The sequence below is a fragment of the Xiphophorus couchianus genome, chromosome 4, assembly GCF_001444195.1.
Source record: "Xiphophorus couchianus chromosome 4, X_couchianus-1.0, whole genome shotgun sequence".
In the NCBI taxonomy this organism is placed as follows: domain Eukaryota; kingdom Metazoa; phylum Chordata; class Actinopteri; order Cyprinodontiformes; family Poeciliidae; genus Xiphophorus; species Xiphophorus couchianus.
In genome coordinates, this window is record NC_040231.1 from 33,788,409 (window position 1) to 33,815,781 (window position 27,373).

Below are 27,373 nucleotides of genomic sequence, written 5' to 3' on the forward strand. Positions count from 1 at the left end.
CTGACAGACTACCAGAACCCAAATACGGTTTATCTTTACAACCGTATCCAACCTCTCCCACTGTCTGTCATTGTTGTTCAACTCTTCCTCCATCTTGTTTACATAGACTAAAACAGCATATACATAGCAAAACTCCCACCACAAAGCATTCTGCCTTTCCAAACCTCCATATCTTTCTTACTGCCATCAGCAGACCCCCAACAGATTGAAGATAAATAAGTTAGGATTGGAGAGTATGATATGTCAGATCTTGCATGGCTGTAAAAACATTTTCCCGAGTTTCGTGCCATTAATATGGCACAAATCCACCAGCAGATGAGAGCGTCACTGTTTGGCAGAGTTGCTGTTTGGTCACAGACTAACCAAACTGTACTCAAACCACTGGAAAGTAATTATAAGCCTTAAGGTATTACGACTATCCTTCAGATAGTTGACCCTCCATCAACTATCCGACTGGGGGTCTGTCAGACAGTCAAACCTCAGATTCAGAAAAATCAGTGTGGTTTTTGTCCTGGTCGTGGAACTGGAAGTTGTGTGGGAGTTCACCCAATCAATCTATATGTGTTTTGCGGACTTGGAAAAGTTCAACTGTGTCCCTCAGGGAACCCTGTGAGGGGTACTACAGAAGTATGGAGTACTGGACCCTTTGATACAGGCTCTTAGGTCCCTGTATGACTGGTTTCAGAGTCTGGTCCGCATTGCTGGGAGTAAGTCTGACTTGTTTCCAGTGAGAGTTGAACTTTGCCAAGGCTGCCCTTTGTCACTGATTCTGTTCATTATTTTTATAGACAGAATTTTTAGGTGCAGCCAAGGTGTTGATCCATTTTGGTGACCTTAGGATTGTATCGCTGCATTTTGCAGATGATGTAGTCCCACTGGCTTCATCAGGTCTTGTTCTACAGCTTTCACTGCAGAAGTTTGCAGCAGGGTTTGAATCGGCCGGTATGAGGATCAGTCCCTCCAAATCCAATTCCGTGGTCTTCAGCCGTAAAAGGGTAGAGTGCCTTCTTCGGGTCGGAGAAGATGTCCTACCAGAAGTGGAGTAGCTTGAGTGTTGACAGTCGGATTGGCACAGCGTCTGCAGTAAAGCGGGTGCTGTACCAGTCTGTCGTGGTGAAGAGAGAGACGAGTCAAAAAGCAAAGCTCTCGATTTACCGGTCGATCTACATTCCTACCCTCATCTATGACCATGGGCTTTGGGTCATGATAGAAAAACGAGGTCAAGGATACAAGGGGCCGAAATGAGTTTTCTCCATAGGGTGTTTGGGCTCTCCCTCAGAGGTAGGGTGAAAAGCTTGGCCATCCGGGAGGCTGTCAGAGTAGAGCCTCTGCTCCTTCATGTCGAGAGGAGCCAGTTGAGGTGGATCAGGCATCTGGTTTGTATGTCTCCTGGACGCCTCCCTGGTGAAATGTTCCAGACATGTCCCACTGAGAGGAGACTAGAGGAATACCCAGGACACAGGAGGAACTATGTTTCTTGGCTAGCCTGGGAACACCTTGGGATTCCCCCAAAGAAGCTGGCCCAAGTGGCTCGGGAAAGGGAAGTCTGGGCCTCCTTACGCAGGCTGCTACCCCCTCGACCCGACTCCGGATAAGCAGAAGATGGATGGATGGATGGATGAATGGATGGATGGATGGTATTATATCAAAAGTCAATTAGATTTCATCATTGTTATATTCTGGTTAAATTTGATATCCTGGATGTTTCCAATTTTTTAAGTCAGAACTTTTTTAAATGGATTTTTAAAACTGACGAACCAGTTCCTGAATCAGTCATGTGGTATGACCCAATTGCAAGGCTTCAAACATCACAACCTGCTCCATCAACACAAGACTCAATATGTGCTTCATAAAAATCCTTCTGGATTACTCGACACACGTTTCAAAGCCTAGGCACAGAAAATACATCACTGTCTCAGTACTTACCTGCCTGCTTGCTCTCCAATGGGCTGCCTCTGTGTGGCTGATTCCTGGATTACCACCCCATTTCTGATCAGTGCTGGTCTCGCCTCATCAAACAATCAAACTAATCTGTCAGCAGTACCCAACGTCTTCTCCCTCAAAAAACAGACTGATCATCCAAAAGTACATCCAAGTTAAACTTACCCGTGAACTTCTGATATCTAACCCTGTTTCCCTTCTAGAATCTATCAATCCAGATCCATTCAACATCTCCTGAATTGCACATTTCATCCCTTTGCAGATATTGTAAATAAACTTATTTCTTTCATTCTGCGGTCTTTGTAAGATTATGCATGTGTAAGATTATGTATGACTTTTGTGAATTATTTACAGATCTTGAGTTCCAGCAGCAGTGAGTTTTTTCTGGAAGGGAGAAAAGGGGATTAGTGACACTCAGTTGGCACTGAATGCTAAGGATGATGATTTAATAACCCAGGTAAGTAGATCCACTAACTTCTCTTATGAAGATAAGTTTCAGGGTCAGAGAACACAGCGGTTGCAAAGAAGCTTTATTACCACATCCACGTTGTGTGCTTTAAGTGTTCCCTGAAAGATTTGGGAAAGAAAAAAGACAAACCTTCTAACTGCAGAGAAACACTATAAAAGCCACACAGATGTTATATCATAATCATTCAGCCACTGAATCACAGAGACATCGCGGGTTACTCGGCTCAGTTCAGCAAGCAGGTCACTGCTTCAAGGTTGTAGCTGGCTGACTGACAGTTTGTTCTCACAGGGCTCAGTGGCCTGAGCATTTCATGTGTAAAGCAGCACTGGCCTGGATGGTTTCAGATGTCATAAGGAGTAGCTGGCAGGAGGAGAGCAGCAACAGCAGATACAGATCAACACACTCAGGGCCTCAAGCAAACCCTTCGAAGCAAATGCCTGCTCAAGCAACCGGAAGAGGTGACAAAACACATCAGGTACCTCTGCCTTTCCGCATCATTCTCACCCATTCTTGTCACATATGTTTGAGACTTTCACATCAGACAGAAATGGCCACTGGAAGTGACAAGCTCTGAGGCCGGACAAAAGCAGAAAAGACATTTAACTGGTCCTTTAACTGGCTCCCCAGATGTCCACTAATATCTTCAAATGAGACAAAAGTGAGACATAAATATTTATACCAAAATAAGCTCCTATGTTCTCAGAGATAATTAATACAATTAAATGCTCAGGGCACAAAGAGCAAATGTCAAAATAAGACTAAGTCTGATCATTTTACTTAATTCTTATTTACAATAAATTAAAGACTTAAGGTAAAGTCAGTGCTGAATATAATATAATATATAATTTTTTAATATATAAAAAACAAAAATTATAATACCAGCAGACAATTATTTAATTTTTAACAAAACTGAATTTATACAGTTGTGCCCACGTTTTAACAAGGATGGTCGGGAAAAGGTCTTCTATGGTTATTACAACCTACCTCAATTCCTGTGAAGTTGGGACATTGTGTAAAACAAATAAAAAACAGAAAATGATTATTTGAAAATGCCTTTCAACCTATAATCAATTAAATTCACTACAAGACGAGATTTAATATTAAAACGGATAAACTTCATGGTAGTTTTGCAAATATTCACTTACCATATTTTCCGGACTGTAGAGTGCACTGGAAAAGTACATAAATAAGCCGCACCGGGATATGAGCTGCTGATATCTCCACCGCTCTCAGTTAATAAATCTGCTGGATTTATTAAGGACGCAGCCCTCCATCTCCAACGCCGAACCATGGATTCATTCACACCAAGCTTATGTGCAACGGCTCTATTTCCCTCCTGTACTACCAGATCGATAGCCCTCAACCTAAAAGCTGCATCATATGAACTTCTTCGTGTTGTTTCCATGATGAGGGAGTATGAGTTTGAAATATTTCTCTGTTGTGCCTGCTGCTATGTGCTTGTTCTATATGAAAATTGGCGCTTTCTTCTTTGATTTCTAATTTTGACTTCCAAAGATTCACTTCCTGCTAAAGAGCCCTGTGGCGGTTGAAGAAAAATCTACAGAAAAGCCCACCGGGCTATAAACTGCATGGTTCAAAGCACGGGAAAAAAGTAGCAGCTTATATTCTGAATAATACGGTATTTTGATTTTAATGCCCCACACTGCATAGGGATAATCCACCCACCTTGCATGCACCTGCTGGCGTGTGCAAACATGCAAACAAAAATATGTCACCACAACTGCAGCATCCACCCAGGAGAGAACCACCATCAAGCCCAGCTCCTTCATCACCATCCAACAAACCCAAACTCCACCGACTCACTTCTGAAAAGGGATTGAAACCCTCCACAACACACGCTGCAACCCCGATGACCATGGGGACAACCCGTGAACCCGCCTGTGTAATGGCAGCAATTCCCGTCCATCTGTCCACACACCAGGGGTCTCTTGCGTGCGCGCAAAAAATGTGCTGCGCCATATTTTACGCACATGTCGGCATGTATAAAAATTTACTTTGTGTCAAAGTTTGAGTAAATATAGGCACACTTTTTTGCTGGCGTGAAAATGTGCGGCAGCCACGCAAACTTTTTCTGTGGACCATATCAAACTACATAGCGTCAAAACTCACCGAAATACACTGACATCGAACTACATTCAATGTTATTTAGACCAAGAAGTTTCAATCCCTATGTTTTTTTATAATTTTAATATTTTATTGTTTAAACGTAAACGATGAAACTGAACCGTATTTTTCCTCAGACAATAACCTAACACACACACACGCACACCCCCGCACAGAAAATAAAGAAATTTAAAATGAAAGGATGTGAAAACCTCCCACTAATGTAAATAGTACTTTTCCTCAGTTTTTGTCTCATAATGATGTAACGCATTGGTCTGTGCGCCGAAGCGCATTAAATGCATCTATGGGGTAATTTCATTCTCACTAAAAAAAAGAAAACATGGTTGAATCAGCAGATTAACTCCAAACAGGTTTGATTATTTTAAGGTGATCAAGGTATGTATCACACGTACATAAGTAGCTGCGTGAAGGTGTGCCGCGTAAATGTGGAGCGCTTTGGCTCTGATGGAGAACATCGCCAATGGAAGGATTTAGAGGGAGCGATTGATCAGCTTGGAAATGTTGATGATGGTTTATTAGCGTTTAAATTGCCCAGACTGATCATCCTGGAGCTCTGAGTAAAACTTAAAGAAGAAGCCGGGTGGTACCGGTACCGGTCCAGCTGCAGTCATCCTTCAGTGGAGTCGCCGTAGTCTATCCTACATTGACAAAAATATTGTCATGCTTTTGCATGACAATAGTCCTATTTGTTGACAATAGTTGTCCAGTTGTAACAAAAAAAATATCTTAAAATGCATACAGAATGACCCCCACTAATAAATAACGTGTTCAAAAGTAGATAAATAAAACGTAAAACTTATGATGTCTTCAGCAATATTCTGATCAGTTGACTGATGCTTTTTGAGACTTTACAGATGGCAATACACAAGACACAAAACTTTATTGGAAGGGTAGTTTTTTCTTCTAATGAAATAACAGATAATACAGCAACATAAAACTGTTGAAGACAATACAAATTCAAGCTTTAGCAAAATTCAGTACAATATGTAGAACAAAGTGACCCATGTGTAAAATTTGCTTAGCAATTTAAAGAGGATTTAACAAAAATATAATAATTTAAATGGCTATGGATAGTTTTGCCATTTGTTTTTGCATTTTACTGGTATGGAGGCGGGAGGAGGGGTTTGGTGGTGCATTGGAACATGGAGGGGAAATTTCAGGGCAGGGTGGCAGACCAAGTCCAGTTAGTCCTTGAGGGTTCTTGAAATTTTATATAATCTACAATGGCACAGTTGTTCCTGCAATCAGTTACAATACAATAAAAAAATAAATGCTTGTGTGGATTATTCTTTTTTATACACAGAGGGATGTTTTGTGTATTGCTTAGGAATATTAAAGCATAATTTATATTTCAGGAGTTTGACACCTTGACACTTTGGCACTTCTGTTTTGAATTTCAACATGCGGTTTGACATGTTTGTATTAATAACAGTGTGATCTCAGAGGGCCATGGCCTCGGGCTACTTGAACAAGACTACCAAAAAAAGGGTTTCAAAAGGAATTGTAGAGTAGCCTGGGGACTTGTCAAAATCAGCTCTGATACTGTTGCCCTGAAAAAAATCCATTACCCACACATGTGGGGGGATGGTAGTTAGCAGGAGTGTGAATGAAGCTGATGTCTGGGAGCTTTATTTCAATGTTCAGTGCTAATATTCAGATTCTTTCTGCATCATGATTATGCCTAATCTCCTAAACTTTATATTTTTTGCAGTACAATGTTTGTTCACCCCAGCTGTGGCATTTTCTGATATGGACCCCCCAACCCCTGCGGTGCCTCCCCTGGTTTTCAAATTTACCCCCCGCCCCCCACTCCTAGAACCCGAGGATCTTCATGTCAGTAGTGCCTAATGCAAACCCCCACCCCGGTCAACAACTTTGTGGATGGGAGGACATGCCGCTCCAGAAGGGCAGTTTGCCCAGGGCACCAGACAGACTAGGACTACCTCTGCACCCCAGCGCTGCCAGGATTGTCTTGACTAAATAGATTTACAGAATGTAAATCTCTGTTACAGACTGTCAACATGGAAGGTTGGTTTTTTTTGGCTCCTGTTTTTTAAAACTACATTTGTATCTTTTCTCTACAAGTCCTGTCATAGTTGATCTGTAATGTTTATCCATGAAAACTAATAAACCCCATCAGGTAATCAAGATATCATCAAGTTTTGACATAGTAGACTCAGTATTTTTGCTTTATTTGCTTTATTAAAAAGGCATTATTTCCAAATCTTAACCCTCTAAATGTTATAATTTTCTTTATAAAAAACAATTTGCATACCTGGTAGAGTGCAGTTCACAGGAGGGTTTGTTAACCTACCAAGCATGTTAGAAAAGGCATGAATATTCTTATTGTGTCAGGATTCAGGGTTTTTGGGTTTGGTTTTGCTTTTAATCATGTTTCACGTTAGGTTAACCCTTCATGGTCATTTTAGTTGTATTATTTTGATGTACCGTAAATTATTTTGGTTAGTATTGTCTTGGTTCTTGCTTTCCTTCTTTCAGTTCCCTGATAGTGTTTCTAGTTATGTCTAGAATAGAATAGAATAGAATAGAATAGAATAGAATATATTTTATTGATCCCCCAAGGAGAAATTGCTTATTCATTGACAAGCTACTCCATCTGAGGTAATAAATATCAATAGCACAAATATAAATATATGAGACAAAGTTTATAAAATATATATACCTAAGAGTGATGAGAGTTCAAAATGACTAAAATAAATAAATAAATAACATGCACATGAGTATTTCTATAAATGTCTATTTCTTACTTATTTCGTCACCCTAGGTTCAGTTATTCTTAAATGTCCGAGTCTATGTATGCCTTCCTTCAGTGGTCCTAGTTAGTCCTTTTAGTTGCTCCTCATTTCAGTTCCTTTGTAGTTTGTCTAGTATTCCTATCTAGCTACCTTAGGTTTAGTTCTGTTATGTCTGCATCCATGCCCTATCTTCCTTTAGTAATTCAAGTTAACAACAACTTTGGGGTTGAGGTGCCAGAAAGGTGGTTTGCCCAGGCCACCAAACAGGCCAGGACCGCCTCTGATTACTATCACATCCCATCTTGGTTGGTTCAGATTCTTATGGTTTTTGATTCTTACAAAATTATTACCCTTGATCAAACCAAAAATAACCACCCGATAGGTGTTTTTTGTTGGAATCATTTAACCAAAGACTACTAGTAAATAATAGAAACTGGCCTTAGTTTCATTCCCAGGATGAATAGGACTAGACACATGGTTTATATGAAATACCCTGCAGTACTGTGAACTATTCTGTTGCCAAAAAACTGGTGCAAAAACATCAGATGATCAGCACTTGCATAGTGTTGCTGCATTGACTATTGCAGAGAAATCAAATACACATTGACAACACAATACCTGCTTGTAACTATGTTTGGTATGCTTTATTTTTGTTTATCGGGACTGTGGCAGCAGCATTTTGGATGTGCTGCAGCTACACTATTCATTTTACAGAGACTGGTAAATTAGCTCATCACCCAGGTCTAAAGTCATCCACTGGCTTTCTGGAGCCCAGAGAATAGACTTTAAACTACTGTTGTTAGTTCAGAAATCACTGAACAGAGTGTATTGTAACTTTTTATTACTTTGTTGAAATGTGCTGTACAAATAAACTTAGTGATATTGTCTTTCCAGCGTCTCCACAGAACTGTAGAAGATTAGAGGTTGTACTACTTCCATTTGTACTTCACTCCTTCTTCCTCCCTCTTGTTTTTTTGTTTTTTTGATAAATATACTTTGAGCCAGGCCATAACAAAATCCTAAATAGCTGTTATTTTCTTGAATTCCTTCCTTTATGCAAATTTTATTTTTATTTATTGTTATTATTTATTGTTTTTTTTAAAGCATAGGATGGAATTTCTCTCTCTGATTCTGCATTTTTTCCTAAACCACTGACATGGTATATCATTGTGAGGTCCTTTAAATATGCCCTATATGAACCCACATCCTTGTACGAAACCAATATTGTCAAAGATTATTTGCCTAATTTCCCATTGTGCAATTAGTTTGAACCCACAACATTTTTAACTAGCAACACTGTTTTCATCATTGCCAGTTTGATTTTCTCAGAAGTGCTGCATCAAAATCATTTTTTTGTGTTTTTTACATTTTACATGATACAATAAATGGCTTAGCTGTGTAGATGTTGCACATTTATTTACAGAGCTTGAAAACCTCCACAGTGAGTCACAGAGCTAGCTAATAATTTCCAGCTATTTGACGTACTGAGAAACATGGTAAAAGTGTAGATTTTAATAAAACACAGCACAGCTCCTAACACAGCAGTGTTTTCCTCGTCACTTTTCACCTTCTTGAACTGCCATGTTGGCCATCTGCTTGACTGCATGGAAGTGAGATTGCAGACTTACAATCAGTATTGAAGCTTTGTATAGTAAGAACATAGATTGGTTTAATTGACAGAGTCCTCCAGTCCAACTCACCAGAGTAGAGATAATTCCCTTATCCACATCAATGCAGAGTCTCTGCTGGGTGCAGTGAAAGGAGCTGTGGACCCGCTGTCTGCTGGCAGGATCTGCCAAGATCAATTAAACAAGCTTTGATAAATACTCACCTTACACTTGTGAACTATGTGAAAGAAACTGAACAACAATTGCTGAGACAAATGTGAGATCATTGCCTAGCTGTACTTCCATTTGCTGTCCAAAGATGAGCAAAGTTGGCTTTAGGTAATACCAAAGTCTTTGGATGTGATTCTGCTGAAGTTGATGGTTTATTAGTCTGTTACAGGGATGAATCTTTACCTCTATAACCACAACGCTGTGTTTCCTAATCAGCTGGGTGCTCTGCTGGCTTGTGCTGTCACAAAGTTACCCAACCTGGGCAAGCAGGCGTAATAACTCTTATGAATATGCACGATAACTCCAAAATGTGCAAAAAAAAAAAATGTTTAAGATACAGATTTTTTTGTAGGGAGGGGTCTGTTGTTGCCAGACCAAAGAAGGCCAGGTGCCACCAGAAAACATCACATCAAATTTGCAGTTTGGATAAAAATGAGCACTACTAGGCTACTTAAGCTTCAAAATCATCTCTCATTAAGTAGTTGCTTGATGAAAATGCCGTAATCTTGTACTCAAGGAGGCTTCTTCTTCCCTTTCTCGACTTCAGACCCAGGTCAAACTCTTTTGCATAGAGCCCTGAACCATGTGTTGTATGATTGGTCAAAGGTTTGGGGACTTGCTTTCTGTGGAAATGCACTCCGACAGCAATGTTGTTATTTCGTTTCAGCAAACCAGATGGTGTATGTGAACTTTCCACCATCTGGTTTTTGAATCTGCTTGTGACATGAATATATTTAAGGAGCTATGAGGAATTGTGTACAATTACATGATTCTTCACAATATACCTGCAAAGATTGTCAAATGGTTAAAAACCCCTGGATGGAAACTGCAAAGTCATCATCTTCGGAGGTTGTCTGCAGAAAGTTGTGGCTCTTTCTCTGTGACTGTATTGCAGGGGATGGCAATCCTGGTCCTCGAGGGCCGGCGTCCTGCAACTCTTAGATGTCTCCCTTGTTCAACACACTTGAATCCGACACCTGAATCACCTCCTAAGTGCTGTCAAGTTCTCCAGAGTCCTGCTAATGACCTCATTATTTGACTCAGGTGTGTTGAAGTAGAGATACATCTAAAAGTTGCAGGAGACCGGCCCATGAAGTCTGGAGATGCCCACCCCTGCTGTATTGATATGTAACATGGGGTTTACTGAGAAGTGGAAGAGATGTCCCCAGGTGATCTGCCTGTGTGCAAATACAAATGTCCTGCAACCACGTGACCACACATTGACTGTTCAGCTTCAAGTGAAATATGGGAGAACCTTATTCCTTCACACATTTGTGCTGGCCTCCAACTCCATTGTCCTCCTGCTTTTGTTGTGCAAACAGACAAAAGCGTGTATTTTTTTATTCAGACTACTAGCTCAAATTTATGGCTATTAAAACCTATGTGTGACATGAAAACCTTTGAAAGATTTGTCATAACTGAAGACAGAGTTGGAGTTATTTTATTGTCGTTGCACAAAGACAGAACAGAAATTGGCACCAAAAGGTTGTCGCTTTGCCACCAGAGAACCCAGAAAGAAAAGAAAAAAACAGAAAAACCACAAGTGTGCCTATAAATACATATTCAAGTAATATTGTTACATATACCTTAGGATTTTCAGACAGTCTCAGTTGGGGGATTATTGGTGTTGAGTAATTTGATAGCAAATGGGAGGTAACTATTTCTGAGTTTGGCTGTTCGACAGCAGATGCTGCAGAATCTTCTGCCAGATGCCAGTCAGATGACCAGAGGATGGGTGGAGTCAGAGAGGATCTGGTTTACTCTGGCTAAGAAGCATCTGGTCTAATGTCCTGGATGGAGGGGAGAGGAGTCCCAATGATCCTTTCTGCTGTCCTCACCACTCTTTCCAGAGACTTCCAGTTTGAGGCCTTGCAGCTCCCAGACCAGATGGAGATACCACTGGTCAGCAGGCTCTCAGTGGCTAGATGGTGAAGAGGGTGACAGGATGGATGGAAGCCTTTCTCTATACAAAATATTCCAGCAAACTGCAAATATGAAAGACACAAATTCCAAAAATATATGGAGACAAAAGTTTTAGTTACAAAGACTGGAGTGAAAATAGAAGGAAAAGTTATTTGAATAAAATTAATAGAATGAAAGCCCTATGAAACTTGTTTTATTATTTTCTAAATTAAATTTATTTTTAAAAAATTTCAATTTTTCCTAATTCCATTTTCTCCATCTTAATCATATTAATCCAAAATATATATAATGGTGTACATGAAAAAAAATTACAAATCAGTAGCTAGACTAAGTAAATAACAGTTACTTACTGTTTGTCTTTTTCATAAATGAAACACAACAGAATGTTGGTTTTACAAGGTGTTAAAATGTGTCTCCCACCAATTTTTTATTATTCAAATCTTTTTATCTGTTTTAAACATGTAAGGACAACAATGAAACAGACAAAAGCAAAACGACAACAGGTGCTGACATCACACATTGAGTAAGAAGGGAAGGGGGGAGGGCTATATATTCAGGACAACTCTGTCTCAAAATACAGAAGAAATGGCTGCCAGGTGATATTGTATTGTTGAATGAAGTTGTTGACTGCATGTTTCAGATGTTCAAAGCTTCAGATGAAACATGACATCTTCTACCCACTGCTTATGAGACGGAGGAGCTACTCTCTTCCAGTTGAATAATATTAGGCGTCTTGCAAGTAGTGTGGCCTGTTGCATTGTTATTGGTGTAGCGGGAGGGACAACCCCAAATAAAGCAGTAAGAGAACTTCAACCAATATTCCTCTTACACATGGAATTGTAATTGTCCTAAAGATTGACTCCCAAAAGGAGTGAAGCCTGGGGAATAACTAAAACATATGACTGAAATCAGCTGTGCCCACACCTAATACAAGATGGGTCTACATCAGGATACATTCTAACTAGTTTATTAGGGACCGAGTACAATCTGTGCAGAATCTTAAACTGCAGCAGGCCATGTCTAATGCAAATTGAAGAGGAGCAGATCCTTGCCAGGCAGTATCAGTAAATAGTTCCCCTAACTCGTCTTCCCATGATTCTCTAAGTGATGGGGATGCAGCATTCTGAAGTTTACCATATATAGCTAAGTATATACATATTAGTATATACTAAGCACTTATCAGTCAGATTCATATCTAAAGATTCACCAATCCATGTTATTTGAGGCAGCGTTAAGGAGAAATTAGCTTTCACATAACTACACACTTGGAGATACGTACCTGAAAAAGTCAGTCTGAGGGATACCAAAGTCCCTTCTTGGCTGTTCAAAAGAAATAAATTGGTGTCTTTCAAAAAGGTCCATTATGCAAGTTAGGCTGCTCTCGTGCCACTTCTGAAAGGATGGATCTATCAAAAATGGGGTGAACTAAACTTTGCATCGCACAGGAGATGCAGTTAGTGCATTTCTGCATTGAAAATGAGTCCTAAATTAGGACCATCTCTTTAAAGAGCCTCCAACAACTGGATTGTTTGTCCAATGACATTTACTCAATGGTAAAGGGCTACATATTAATGAGCTAAGCAAAATTGAATTGCTAGACTGTTGTTCCAGGTGGACCCAAACTGGAGATTCAGTATCCGACTGATCCGTAAGTCTACAAAACCTTATGGATATTGGTTGCCCAGTAATAGTAAAGGAAATTGGATAGGGATAGTCCACCATCCTCTTTCTTTCTGTCTGTCAAATATTCCTTTGTAATCCTCTGGATGATCTTATTCCAGATGGTTAAACATATGTTTAATTCTTTGAAGAACAATTGAAGAAAATGGATGAAAAGGCCTCATTGACTGTAATTCCTCCATACTGGCATTTTGGTTGCCCGCTGCAGTCGTCATTGTTACATTTGAGCAAGCTGGGTTAGCTGAGCTGGCTTCCGCTTCAGAGGCCCTTATGTCCCAACTTGTTGGCTTGAGATTTTTTCGGCATACCTAAAAAATCAGATTTTTTAGGCATGCCTAAAAAATGCCTGTTTGTTATCTAATATATACACAACAGCCTGTGTGGGGCTATATTGCGTAATTTTATAAGAGAAGTATCATAAATGTAATGGTTCAGGTGCGGAGCTCATAAACCCACGTCCTCACACGGTGCTGCCTCAACCGGAAGTCTCCCAACAACTTTTTAAAGACTTCAAACATTATGTGCAAAACTTAGAATCTTGTTTATAACATAAGAGAAAAACTATAGATAACTATCTATTTTAAAAATGCTTTAGAGTTTAACTGAACACCAAAATATTTATTATATGAAAAACCTTTTTTAAAAGTAGTTGTATGCACAGACCCTTTGATCATTTTTACTTCTTCTGTATGTCACAGATCTCTCTATTGAAGTAATGACCATCAGTGTTTTGATGTTAAGATTCCATGTTTCTGCAACGGCAGCCAACTGCAGACTCGTTTGCATTGCTTCACCAAGAATGAGCAAAGTTTGTTTCAGTTTTTCTGAAGGAATATCTGATTCAGAACTCAGAGTAATAAGCAACTTCAACTCTCACTTCTACTAATTTTCTTAAATATTCAAGAGTTAGCAAACATGACTGAAGTTAGGTAGCATCTTTTGTTTCTCATATCCTTTCACCTCCAATCAAAAAGGTACTGACAAAAAGTACCGAAAAGTTTACTCCCGTCTCATAAAACTTTTGACTCGAAGCTTTTGCTAAACTTCTAGTTATTTATTTATGTTTTGTTTCAGAGAATGTTTTCGCCTTGGCTGCATTCAGTGTGTGTGGACAGTAGGTGCAGAGTCAAACTCCACTTAACATCATGTACGGGAGCCGCAACACTCAAAACACTGCACAAACCACTGTACCTCCTTCTGTATTGCTAACATCAGCTAATTCCATGATTCTGTAACTGTCTTGGCATAAGAATAAAAATGTGGTTTTCAACATGCTAAATATTACATGTTCTCTTTTGCTTTTGACTTGTACAAAAATGTGTCTCAGAATATATTCCAGACAACAAAAGTAATCAGGATTCTTGAATTCTTGAAGGTGTATTAATTAATAAATGACAGTTTTAGACATTTTCGAGGATTGAAGTTTTGAAGACTGTTTCTGTGTTTGCTGCCTGGCAAAGTTTTATTCATGCCCACATGCTCTTTGTGTCCTCGAATCCTAACTCTAGATTTCTGTGAAGCTGCATCTTCCAATGGATGTGCTATCCTCTCTGATGTTTAAGATTATTTCTCTCTTTTATTGCCTGCTGTATAGGAATAGGTGTAAGTGCTTTGGTAGAACTTGTTTTCACCCTGATTTCAGCACTCTCCCATGGCCTCTTCTCCGTTTACAGTGCCAAGAAAAAAAACATGTCATTGTGAACATTGACCCCATCCTGATCCACATCCACTCTCCATCGGGAAGGCAAACACATGCCTTTACAATTAACTCCTGCACTGCCATCAATTTATCCCACAGAGAAGAAAAGACAGAGTCACCTAGGATCAAGCAAGGAAGAAAAAAGAAAAACATAAGTATGAAAAGGTTTTCTTGAGAATAGGAATGAAAAACATGTTTTTCAGTCCCTTTAAAGTAACTGTCACTGGAGTGACAAGGAGACACTATTGAGAGGCTTCGTTTATTCAGCCAGTGTGTCTGAACTGTTCAAGAGACAATTACAGGGAGTCATGAAGGTTATGTTTATCTTGAAACCAGGCCTGTGAGTAGCTGCCTTAAAAGCACTGGAAAAAGATGCAGTTACGTTTCTGATGGTGGGTCTTAGAATTGATCCGTGTTTAAAGCAGCAGCTGCTGGTCAGCATGAAGCTAACGGCAGTATGACCCAATGTCTGTTCATATTACACTGAAGAAGCTCTATGAGGCAGACATAACACATTAAGTTTTGCTGTTGAAAGTAAGGCATCATCCAAAAACATTCTTCCTGTCTATCCTAGAATTCTTCTTATCTTACAATTGATGTACAGTATGTGAGAATGTGGCTGTTCTTATTTATTAGGGGGTTTTTTTTTGGTGTGGAGGGGGGGGGGGGGGGGGGGGGGGGGGTTACCAGTTATTTGTTAATTCTTACATTGTGTGTGAATTGTGAGACAGTTATTTTTTGTTTTTAAGAATATGCACTGACTGATGGCACCTTTTAAATTTCGTTGTCCTTGTGACAATGACAATAAAGATTTATCTCTATCTCTATCTCTGATACATAAGAACAGTGGTTCTAGCAGTGTTCTGCCAAGATCTGTAAATATGCAAAAAACAGTCCTGAGTTCTCACAATTACACATTGTACTCCATCTATCCATCAATCCATTTTCTTCTGCTTATCCATGGTCAGGGGTCTTCCTCTGGGTCTTCTCCTAGCTATAGCTATCTCTATCTGTCAGTCCTGTCTAAAACAGCCACCGTCATGTTTACAAATCGAAAACTGTAGCAGGTTCTGGTAATGTTAAATATCATCATCGGATAACAAATTAAATGCATTTTACAGCTTAATTACACACTTACACAAAAATGATGATGATTTTCCACTAACAGTTAATGAAAACATGCCACTTTAAATTAGAATTTTACATCAGACCAATGAGAAAACAATTTTTAAAAACAGAAATGTGGACTTAATGAAGAGCATGTTTAATATTTGATAAAAGATTATTATTTTCAAAAGGTGCTTTCGATCTAACAACTGGGCCTCATCTGAACACATATCCTAATGTACTGAATATTACTGTATATTAATATTTTGTATTTAAATCTTGAGTAATTATTTCACATACATATTTTGTCTAATGATTCTGTAGAATTTACTTTATCTCTCCACCTTACAAATCAAATCAGTCAGTGGGGGGGGGGAAGCATGGGACAGAAAGGTGACTGATCTGCCTCTGAGGTTCTGTGCATGTTAGGGGTTTTCTTTAGCAAGACAGTAGCAGTTAAAATTCATTCATGAAATACTTTAGAACAGAAAGTAAAAAGCTATTTAAAAAAAAAACATTTTATGTATGATTTCACCCTCAGATTTATTTAAATATTGATTAGATTCCACACTTGAATTTCAATTAATCAAATTACAACTTTTGAAACATATCAAAAATAATAGTGTTTTTATTACATACTTCCAATTTTGAAATTATCACTTATAACAGGTATTTAACAAATGTCACTTCCTGTGGCAGGAATGTCATACATATAAACATGTATTTTTACATAGAAAATAAATGTTCTAATTAGAAAAACAAAACAATCTATAAGTGTGGAGCAGTTAGGACAGGGAAGAAGGGAACAGTAGAATAAGGGGTTGATGAAGATGTATTATTCTTGTACCAGTTATAGAATGCTGTGGGTGGGGTGCTATGCAGTCCTGGACCCAGGCAAGGTTAGTAGCTGACCTAATGGAACCCCTGAAAGACTCAGAGGAGAGGGTCTAAGCAGAAAACTGCCCGTTCAGTTTGTGATCTGTGAACTGAACGGGACAGAAAAGATAATGGTAATGTATTAACCTAAAGCAAAAGTCAAATACTAATATAAAAGTTTAAACTTACAAACCGTAAGCAGAAAGAGCCATGGTCAGGATTTGAATCCAGGATCTTCTTGCTGCAAGACAAAGGGGCTTACCACTGTGTCACTGTTCAACACGTTAAGTTATTACTTCCTTAAGATATGCTGTTGTTCACAACCTGTCTTGCTTAAATAGCAATTTCTATCCATCCATCCATCCATCCATCCATCCATCCATCTATCGATCATCTTAACACACTTATCCCTAGGGGGTGCTGGTGCCTATATCCAGTGGTCAACTTGCAGTTTAGTTTTGGAATAATTACCACAGTGAAAAATGTTATCTTATTTCATATGCTATTAACTAAAATTTGCTGTAATGTAAAAGTTCAAAAAGGTGCTGGTACTTCTGCAGTACAGACCTTCTTTGAAACACCTGTAAGCTGTGTGGCCTCAAACAAGTATTCAATTTCTCCAATGTTATAAATAATAAAATGTGTTGCTGAGGCTGTTGCTAACCTTGGTGCCCTAAAGAACTTTACTGGATATGGTAATCATACTTGTCATGCCTAAGTCCTTAACGTCTTGTATTCAATGTCAGGGTTTCATCCTTCACTCTCAAATCCCAGGGCTGCAGTTGACAATTCAAAAACTGAAGTAGGACGACTCCAGTTTTTGTCCTTGTCAATCATAAGGAGTCTGACTTTTCCTGCAGGCCACAGTCAAGACTGCAGGGAACGATTGTCAGGTGGCATTACTGTCCCACTACAGCAACTAAAAGCTAGCTTTTTTTAAATTACAAAAAAAGAAAAAATATTGATGCATTATTCAACAAAGAGATCAGGCCCAATTTTTTAGAAGGATTCTTGAACGGACGGCTGCTGCAAGATTCCCAGGTGACACCAAGAGGGCCATGAACAAGTGTGACAGAGCTTCTTTATCTTTTCTTTTACACAAACACACACCACAACACCCCACCACCATCTCTCTCTGTCTGTTCATTTCTGCCTTTCTTTCTCTGTAGTTCTTATTCTCTCCACAACCCATGAGAACCCTCCTTATGCCCCACACACACCCTAGTGTGTGGGGGAGGGTGTTTTGAGTACTTTAGTTGGGTTTAGGTTTGATCATGCGCTAACTAACAAATTTTGATTTGGTGGCTTCATGTTTTATTGGGATTTTAAGAAAAATGGTACTTTGAAACAAAAACCAAGTGTTCAAGATTATATAAATTCTGAAAAGTTTTGTAAAAGAAATCTAAATGAAGACCTGTGGTGAGGGAAATATTTATTTCTGATGAGAGATTGGAGCAGTGCACACTTTTGCATTTTTAAATGTTGCATTTACAAAACAAATTAACATTCACTCCTGTTTCTATCTGAATAAAGTCAGATAGAAACATTTGTGGCTGTAGTGTCATTAGATGAAGAAGAAAATTCAGATTCAATTTCCCACAGCCTTTCAAAGTCAGATATTTGTAGGTATTAGTCAGAAAATTAGCTGACTCATTAAAGAAAAGTTTACATTTTGATTATGAAAATGTAATCTTGCTTCTCACATTTCACAGAAAAGTTATAGCTTGTTTATATTATATTGAATATTTTCTAAATGTAATCTGTACAATATTAAATTAGTGTTAAAACAAGCTCTTTGTTTTCCCATCTCGCCTTAGTTCATGCTGCAGCCTGAAGTGACCCAAGTCTGATTTTTCACTAAATGAAATAAATCCACACATCCATATTAGACCTGAAAGAAAACCATTGATGAAGTTAAATCAGGTAATTTACGTGATGTATATTTATTGGATTTTTTATGAATGTAATTTATATTGTATTGAAGTATTTTTGTTTAGTGTATCCATAATGACTCTTGGAATTAATTGTACTTGGAATTATTTATAGTGCAAATAGTGCTATTTATTTTGTTTTTGTGCACACTACAAATAACCTGATTGATTTAATAGTTATTTATTGAAACATTGGTCCTGTTTTAAATTTACAGGCCAGTGCATACTTTTACCATGTTAAATGCTGCATTTACATAGAAAATTAACATTCACTCCTGAATGGAGCCAGGTGTTGATGGTCCAGGCCTCAAGCCTAGAAAGAAGCAGAAGTATGAAGACTTCTGCTTCTCCTGCCAGGCTGGCAGGAGGCTCCTTGCAGCCAACAAGCTTTTTCTTCCCACTCTGACTTTTGTGGGTTTTCCCACCCCATGACCTGCCCAAGTACTCTAAAACCCGTCTGCTTGAGACCTCTCATTTTTGCAGATGATGTGGTCCTACTGGCTTCAATTCCTTCTCTGGGTTGGGAAAGACTTCCCAGCCCCAAGTGGAGGAGTTTAAATATCTCTCTAGGAGCCCACAGTGAAGAGGGAGCTGTACAGCCTGTTCTGTGGAAAATTGATTACTTCGTAGTAGAGCCGAGCCAGGCCGGACTGAGAAGAGCAGGGCTTCTGAAGGTGAGCCAGTGAAAAGGGCAATAAGTGGCTGACCTGGTAGCGTTTCTTTAAGTGCCGTCAACGGAACACACTGAAAATTACCATACAAGTACCCAGTATTAATTCAAAGGCTAAACCAGCTAAATTGTCAAGTGGAAGGGCAGAAAATAGAGTTTCATAATTCAACGGACCCAACAAGAGGCCAGACCCTGAAGTAAACCCAACATATTTTTTAAATTAAGTTTTATTGCTTTTGATTTTTGGCCATGATTTGAGTAAGCAGTGTAACTCCTCCCATTTTTAACTTTTGTTTAGCATCTTCCAGTTTCATTTGTTGCTTGATGTACTCTTGGGGTGAGTCAGGTGCAAATCATCTTGAATGTGTGATGGATAGGAGCAAAGTGGAGCTGTGTTAGCATTTAATGTGGAATGTGATGTGCTTGTTGCTTTCTTTCTGTCCCATTTCATAATGGGACAGAAATGTGCTTGAGACATTTCAGAATGTCTCACGCTCATCCTGTCATCCTCTACAGATCTGCTGCTTGTGTTTGTCTTGTTAAACCACAATGGAGGCTCCCGTGTTGCCAGTAAAAGGATATTGTGTCTGTTAGTAGTCAATGATTTATCCTATGGAAAGGCTTGGGCCATATTTCCTCTTATTTCTCATCACTCAATGTCTTCTACTGCCTGAGGCGCTGTCTTATCATTTCATCCCAGGGGGGGAAACTTCCTGAAGTGCTAGCTCCTACTCTTTGATTCATTCTGGGTAGTCCTACTGACACATTCTATTCTTCTTGCAAGTGACACTCTTTTTTTGTTTTGTGTTATTGTCTCAGTGGACAGAACCCTCAATGCACTGCTGATTTTCTTGCTTTTGGGCTCCTTTCATGTGTTTCCTTCTTAAAAATGTAATATGAAACGTTTTGCTTGAAATGAGATATGCATCACAAACATTTAACATTTAATAATGTTTTAATATGCAGAACCTGAATTGGACCAATAATAATAAAATGATTTTACACACCTTTTCACAATTATGAATTGACCATTTGAAGATTAAATTAACTTAGCTAGGCACAATGCAATGAAATAAAAATTATTCCAAATACTTGAGATATTTCAATTTGATATCCTCATCTCTCATCTTCTTGAAGTGTGTGTTTAGATATCACTGCTCACTGAGACTTATTGCCTTTCAAAGTTTAATATTGTCTGCTCTGTGTTTAAACCGCTTCCCCCAGAACTCTTCCATCTTCTCTCAAGCCTGCAATAACACCAGTGACAGACTGTAAATTTAGTACCTGGGCCTTCAGTGAGGGTTTACTGACTTAATCCAACACTAAGATATTACAATTAATAGAGGGACGAGTGAGGCTGTTTATTTATCAGGTAGCCTACTAATAATTCAATAACATATTACAAGAGGCATTTCAAATATTGAGAGCAAATACTATTGTTAAAACTTCAAACCTCTACACTACAGCAGGAACGCTCCCTCTTATGTGTGAAAAAAATATAATATACCCACCCAGTTGCTGATTATTTCTTAAAAGAGAAAATCCATCCTCCACTCTTGATGACGGAAGACTCCAGTGTCTGTCATAGAATTGATCTCTTCATTTCAGTTCTATCAACAAGTCCTGTTGCAAATACAATCCACAACATGTATTTATATTGCTGATGATGTGTTGCTCTTTCTGGGAAGTGCAAACCACACTCTTATAGAGACAATAACTCAAGTTTTCAACTATTTCAGATTTCAGGTCAATCTGTCTATCAGTTGGAACAAATCAAATGCACTTCCTTTCTCCATTGTCATCTCTCTCCGACCATTTCTTGTTAAGGGTGTGCCAGGCAGGATTGGCTGCAGCTGGTTGGTTCTGAATAAGTCACAATCAGGAGCAGTTTAGCAGGAGTAGTTCCATGAGGCAGATACCAGATGGTTTTCTCACATAGAGTGGTAAACAGCGTAGTACTCCAGTGTGCTTTTCTACCTGTGCCTTGTTGTCCTTCCACAGTTCTCCATTCCCTGGTTCTTTCATTGCTGGACTGTTCATCGAATTTCACCTTTGTCACTTCTTGCCTCATGTTCTCTTTTGGCTATTCTCCTGTAAAAGAACTTACCTGCAAGCCAGTGGTGGGATGTAACAAAGAACAAGAACTGCATTATTGAATTTGAGTACATTTTTCATGCATCTGTACTTTACTTACATAGATTTAATTGTAGGTACTTTCAACCCTTACTCCATTACATTTTATAGGAACTATCTGTATTTTCTACGTCACTACACCTCTAAAGCGTTGCATTACACGTTACATCTAAGTCGCATTGCACTTTGAAAGTAATAATTCCGGTGTCACCTCTGCCTCCCCAGAAATCATGAACTTCTAGCTTTCAAAAACTCACCAACAAATCTGAAAAAACATATTGAGGTTTAGCTGCTAACCAGAACATTATTTTTTACATTTAAATTGTTTTATCTCCTTCTTTTCACTATCCTGCAACTGTATCTTCACAACAGAACACTAGATGAATCAGGCTGTTAAAGTGAGCACTTGATGTTTCAGTAAACTTGCAGACAAGCAAGAAGGAATGCACATAAAAAAGATATGCAAAACTAATAAAGTGTTCTTTCACAGAGTGAAGAGAAAATGTAAGTCTTGAAATGTAAGACTTCAAAGGTCTCATACAGATAGGTAGTTTCATCTTTAATGTAGAACATTTTACTTTGATAATGGCCAACCCCTCTGTAACACTCCTTAATCTGGCCAGGTTGTGCTAATACTTATGTTTTCATTTTTGATGACACATCAAAAATGTTTTAATACACATCCGTGTCTTTGTCATGTGCAAAGTTTTACATGACAAAATTTTGACTTGTTTCTGCTAAATTAATAATAATACATTTTGTTTATGTCAGTGAAAGTGTGAAACTGGCAAATAATGTACTTGTAACCTGGAGCTCAATATAAAGATCATGGCAAAAAAAAAAAGCATTACCACATCCTCAAAGAGCTACCAGAGCCATTCTGCAATGCTAAATAGCACAAGGCTCTTGACCACAGCTGTGAATGTATTCAGCTGCTACATCAGAGGTGTCTGGTAGTGGTTATACTTATCAGTCATAGCATTCATTTCAGAATCCCATTTAGATGTCTTTTAGAATGTAAGCAATGAAATACTGATTTAACATGATAGTCTCAGGACTTCTGTGAACCTATGACCTCTTTGTCCCACAACATTACTGTCCACACTTACAACCCACTGCAGCCATGCCAGTGTGCAAAATGTAACATGTGCAGTTCTACTGTATAACGTATCATTGGTGTAGTGATGAGCTGTTAAGGCAAGCGGCTTCATGGACAGACACCCATACCAGATGCTGTGTGTGCCCGGAGCTCAGAGGCATCACTGCAAGGGGAAAAAGCCAGCACTGGGAAATAAGCACCTGTCATGTGCCAACTGAAGTGTTAAGTGCACAAATTGTGGAGGCGAGGGTGATGTTTCCGCAGGGGTGACAGCTCTGGGTCTGGGTGCCATGTCAGGGCCTGGCATATCATGCAGAGTCCCCCATTCCTCCTCCCTCCACCATTGCCTCCAGCCCAACCCCAACCTCTGCTTGCTGAGAGGCACAATGGCAACTATTATTTACTAGATGTCTGCCTCATTTCCTCATATTCATCTTGGCTGGCCTCCATGGGGCCATGGGGGGGGGATGTTGCCCCTCTAACCCCTCCCCTTATGTCATTGCTGAGGGCAAGCAGTGGCAAAACAATCTCTGATGAGCGTTTAGATCATTTATTTAGAGCGCAGGGTGTCAGCCGCAAACCAAACAGTCCGCATTTGGGTGCCGGGGTTGTCTCTTTGCGCCTTTCTCATCAGGTTGGGCATGAATGCAAGCCGTGGAAGGTGCATCAGGCTGAGTGTCAAAGGCTCTCTTCACAAAGCAACATTAATGCTCCACGAAGGGTTCTCTGTGAATGGGTGTGAAACTGCAAAATGTATGATAAATTGAGCGTGCCGGGGGCCTTTATGACTATGAAGCACTGTGGCTGGTCGCAGGCATTGTTATGACTTTGGCTATTTAGGATCATGGAATTTGACAGTGCAGTACTGGCAGCCATGGAGGCCAGATTTATCTGGGTTTAGTGCATCAATGAACAGCAGTCAATGAACAGCAGTCACATTGTGAGAGTAAACCATTGAGCTTGAGTACATTTAAAAGTAAAACAGAACTTCAAGGACAAGTGGAACACTGACCCTGGTTTTACCTAGTTGCTAAAACTGATTAAAAACTGGCCTCTTTTTTCACCTGATGTCAAGCTCAGAAAAGCAGAGGAATTCGAAGGAGCAGCAGAAGGTAAAAGGATGGAGACAGTGGTCAGCTGAGATAACAGGCAGGTAAATGGGACATGAGTTGAACCTGTTTTTCAATTGAATCCTTCCTAATAATGTTTGTTGAAAACTGACACTATATAAATAAACTGATGTGAATTGAATTCAGATTATTTCCTGATAGCTAGGTTGTACAGCAGTGCACAACAGCCTACAGAATGTGCTTTGCATGAATGCATTCAACTGAGAATGTTCAAGTGGAATGAATAGTATTTTTGTAAACTATAAAATAAAGCAGACTGCCTATTTAGTTGTGGCAAATTGTTCACAATGCCAACAGTGACACATTTTTTGACAGTAAACAGCTGTCAAAAAACACTCTTAAACCACAGCAGTGGTTTAAGAACCACAACTGCGGTTCTTAAAAGATAGAGTCTGATTATCTGTGCCAAGCTAACTTGGTACTAAATACTATATGTACTCTACTTTTTGAAGACAATTTACAGATATTGTGAGTGTGTGTTTTTTGTCTTGTTTAGCCATTGTTAAGGAAAATGATTATTTAAGTGCTAAAATATTTACAACTACCATCTTTACAGTGCTAGAGCTTCCATTGCCTCCAGGAAGTTATGTTGTAGCTATAGAAAGGGACCTAATCTTGTCATTAAACAAGATGACAAAACAGAGTGTTGAAATTTAAAATTTCCAGAAAATGTGGTTCTTCTAAACTTCTAAAATACCAACATATAAATGAATGTTAAATAATGTCTCAAGTAAACAAAAATTTAAAGTTGTAACTGGCAAAAATGATTTTTGGGGGGGAATGTTGGTATCTGAAAACATATACTGAAAAATAGATGAGTCAGAGGAGATTCATAAGATACAGCTTAGATGAGAAAGAAAGGAGGAGAAAGTCAAACTGGTGTTTATTGTCTGGAATTTCTGAATACAGTTTATATGGAGAATGGCAAACATCACAATGCTAAAGTTCAACAGCTTACTTTAGAGAAACGTTATGTATTGAAACATGCATAACATTTGTCAATAGAATTGCTTCTATTGGCAGGATATATTCACAATATCAAATTTTGAATGTGATTTGAATCTGTGTTAACCAACTTTCCATAGAAGGTGACAAGAAGCCATTTGTGTTCAAGTAAGTGTACATGAAATCTGGATTTCCCTGTACTGCCACCTGCAGTACAAAGTTTATGAGAAGCTTTCAACAGTCAACGAGCGACAGGCGGGGGACAACTAGACAGGTCCACTGCAGGCACCAAAAAAGTGAAGTAAAATATTGTCATACAACCTCATCATATTGAGACATATCCATCTGCCTGCATTTCTAAAGGTTACATGTTGCATACACACTGTGGACATTACCTACATTTGAGATTTAGGTGTCAATCAGTTTTAGAAATTTCCTGTATTATCACAAATCCTTACATTTCATATTTTAAACCTACTAACAAAAATTGACATAAAAATCACAGAAATGTATATCCCAAACCCAAAATCAATTAAGCTTCACACCACACAGAATCCAATAATGTGGATAAAAGATGTTCTAGGTTTTTACCTCCTTCTTTTTCTTTATGGATATATCTACACTGCTCAAAAAAAATAAAGGGAACACATCCTAGATCTGAATGAAAGAAATATTCTCATTGAATACTTTGTTCTGTACAAAGTTCCATTTGCACAACAGCAGGTGAAATTGATTGTCAATCAGTGTTGCTTCCTAAGTGGACAGTTTGATTTCACAGAATTTTGATTTACTTGGAGTTATATTGTGTTGTTTAAGTGTTCCCTTTATTTTTTTGAGCAGTGTATTTTTACTGTACGCTGATAGTGGAGAGATAAAACACTTCCTTGTTCATTTTTTGTTGAAAATTTTAAATATGACACTATGTAACCAGCTCTACAACCCAGTAGTTGTTTTGATTTTATATTTCTTAAAATTTAGAATTGTTATATAACATTTGTTATTTTTAAGCATGGTAAGTGTGAATTGAGCACTTCCAATCAAGTTGTTGTGCCATTTAAACATACTGTGAAAATATTTACATTTGTGAGTGTATGTGTATGGACAGTTTCCCTCATCAGTCTCCAAGTTTGTCCCTGAGAAATGTAAAGGTAACAAAGCATGTCCCTTTGCTCTCCACTGCACCACGGGGGCGGATGTAATGTCTGCTTTCAGTGCAGAGGCTTAGTGCAAGGAATGTGGTGCAATGTGTAGAATAATATTTTTTTATCTACAGTAAATTACACACCTTTATTCACTGGTAAGCCATCCAAATACTTGATCTTTGCTGCCACCTGCAGGAACTTAGAAATTACATTTTTATTATGGCAAAAAGCAGCAGCCAGGATTTTAGCATACTTTTGAGTTTTAGTATAAAAATGGTGGTCTAGGTCTTGACCACTCTATTGTTCACAGTTCTTTAACTAATAGAATACATTAATAAATATTTATTCTTGTCTTTCTCCCTATTTTAAGGAAATCAGTCAAGTCGATGGCCTACTTTGAATGAGTTGATGAAGCCAGAGAGGAATGAGCAGAGTGAGGTTAGCTGTTGCTGGGTGTCAGACTCCAGTCCTTGAGGGCCGCTGTCCTGCAGTTTTTAGATGTGCCACAGCTACAAAACACTGGAATGAAATGACTTAATTGCCTCCTTCTTGTGCAGATCAGTTCTCCAGAGCCTTAATGACCTAACTATTCTATTCAGGTGTGGTGCAGCAGATGCACATCTAAAAGTTGCAGGGCAGTGGTCCTCCAGGACTGGAGTTTGACATCTGTGCTGTAGATGGAAGTGTGGATGGAGGTTGAACAGGTTGGGTTGGTGGTTGGAATTGGTGATGACAATGATGATCAGGATGAAAATGACAGAAAGAGCCTGGTGTTGGAGGGTTGCAGATGGTTGCTCCAGTAACCATAGGCATAAATCCTGGGGGGGTCAGGAGAGGCCGTACCCCCCAAATCTTGGAAAAATCTAGAATTGTCTACCACCCCCCAAAAAATAATAATTGAAGAAACATTTGCATTTAAATAATATCAATATGAAAATGCAAAATAAAATAAGATAAATCCTCCATTTATCTCAAAAAAAAAAAAAGAATTAATTTTTAGTTCCCCTCCTACCATTATGAGAACAATATTCAGTCCAAAGTGCAGGAGGAGGAGGAGCAACAGCAGCACTGCAAACAGCACAGGCTGGTCAGAGCCGCTGAAGTGAGGAGCCAGTTGTTGCTGTGGCTCTGCAGCACAACTAAAAACCGCTCCAGTAAGTAAATACTTAAAGCAAAAAACATTTTATTTACTTTCACTGCTCAGTGGGAAGAAACACATTAACAATAAAGATCAGACTACAGTTTCTTATTTCATTACTTTGACTGAATCATGATAAGCTGCCTTATTAGCAAATCTGCTACACTGCTTTCATAGACTTAAGCTTTTTTGTTAAAGGTAGCAAACATCTCATTCATATTTAACTCTTTAACTTTTAGTTAAATTAGACAAGTTTAAAACGGGAGGGAGGGAGCTGAGCAAGTGGACCCAGCTCTGTGTGTGGGAGCCGAGATCAGATAGAAATTGACAAAAAGTTATACCTTTATTTCTCACTGTCTTCAATGTAGCCTTTAAGAGCACAAAATAAAATCTGAATATTTTTCTATATAAACTCTTGTGCTTTAAGTGCTACCTTTAAATTATGATATTCCCCAGATATTCATTTCTATCTAATTATTTGTTCAAGCTACTTAACAAGTTATAAGTTAAATGGGCCTCAGCTTGTATTGGGAGCCATTTCAATAAATCAATGTTTATTAGGAATTTTATTAAGAGCAGTTACTCATTAAAGCTTTTGTATTTAGAGCCTTCAATTTTTGTAAATATGTAGCAGAGATTAGATCAGTCAGACTGAACAAAACTCGTATCAAAGCAAAATTTGAATTTTAGTTTTATTTCTCTGCAGGCTGTTTACTGAGAATAAAACATGTTTGATGTGCTTTGCTAGTCA

General features: G+C 38.7%; 1 long non-coding RNA gene across 1 annotated transcript; it reads right to left on the reverse strand.

The window, feature by feature from the left end:
• Positions 1 to 4,928: 4,928 nt before the first annotated feature.
• LOC114143147 (uncharacterized) lies at positions 4,929 to 22,464 on the reverse strand. Its single transcript, XR_003595175.1, has 4 exons — positions 22,454 to 22,464; positions 15,957 to 15,964; positions 11,741 to 11,742; positions 4,929 to 5,046 (listed from the first exon to the last, which is right to left on the reverse strand). It is a non-coding gene; the product is annotated as an uncharacterized LOC114143147 (long non-coding RNA).
• Between the last annotated feature and the right edge of the window lie 4,909 nt (positions 22,465 to 27,373).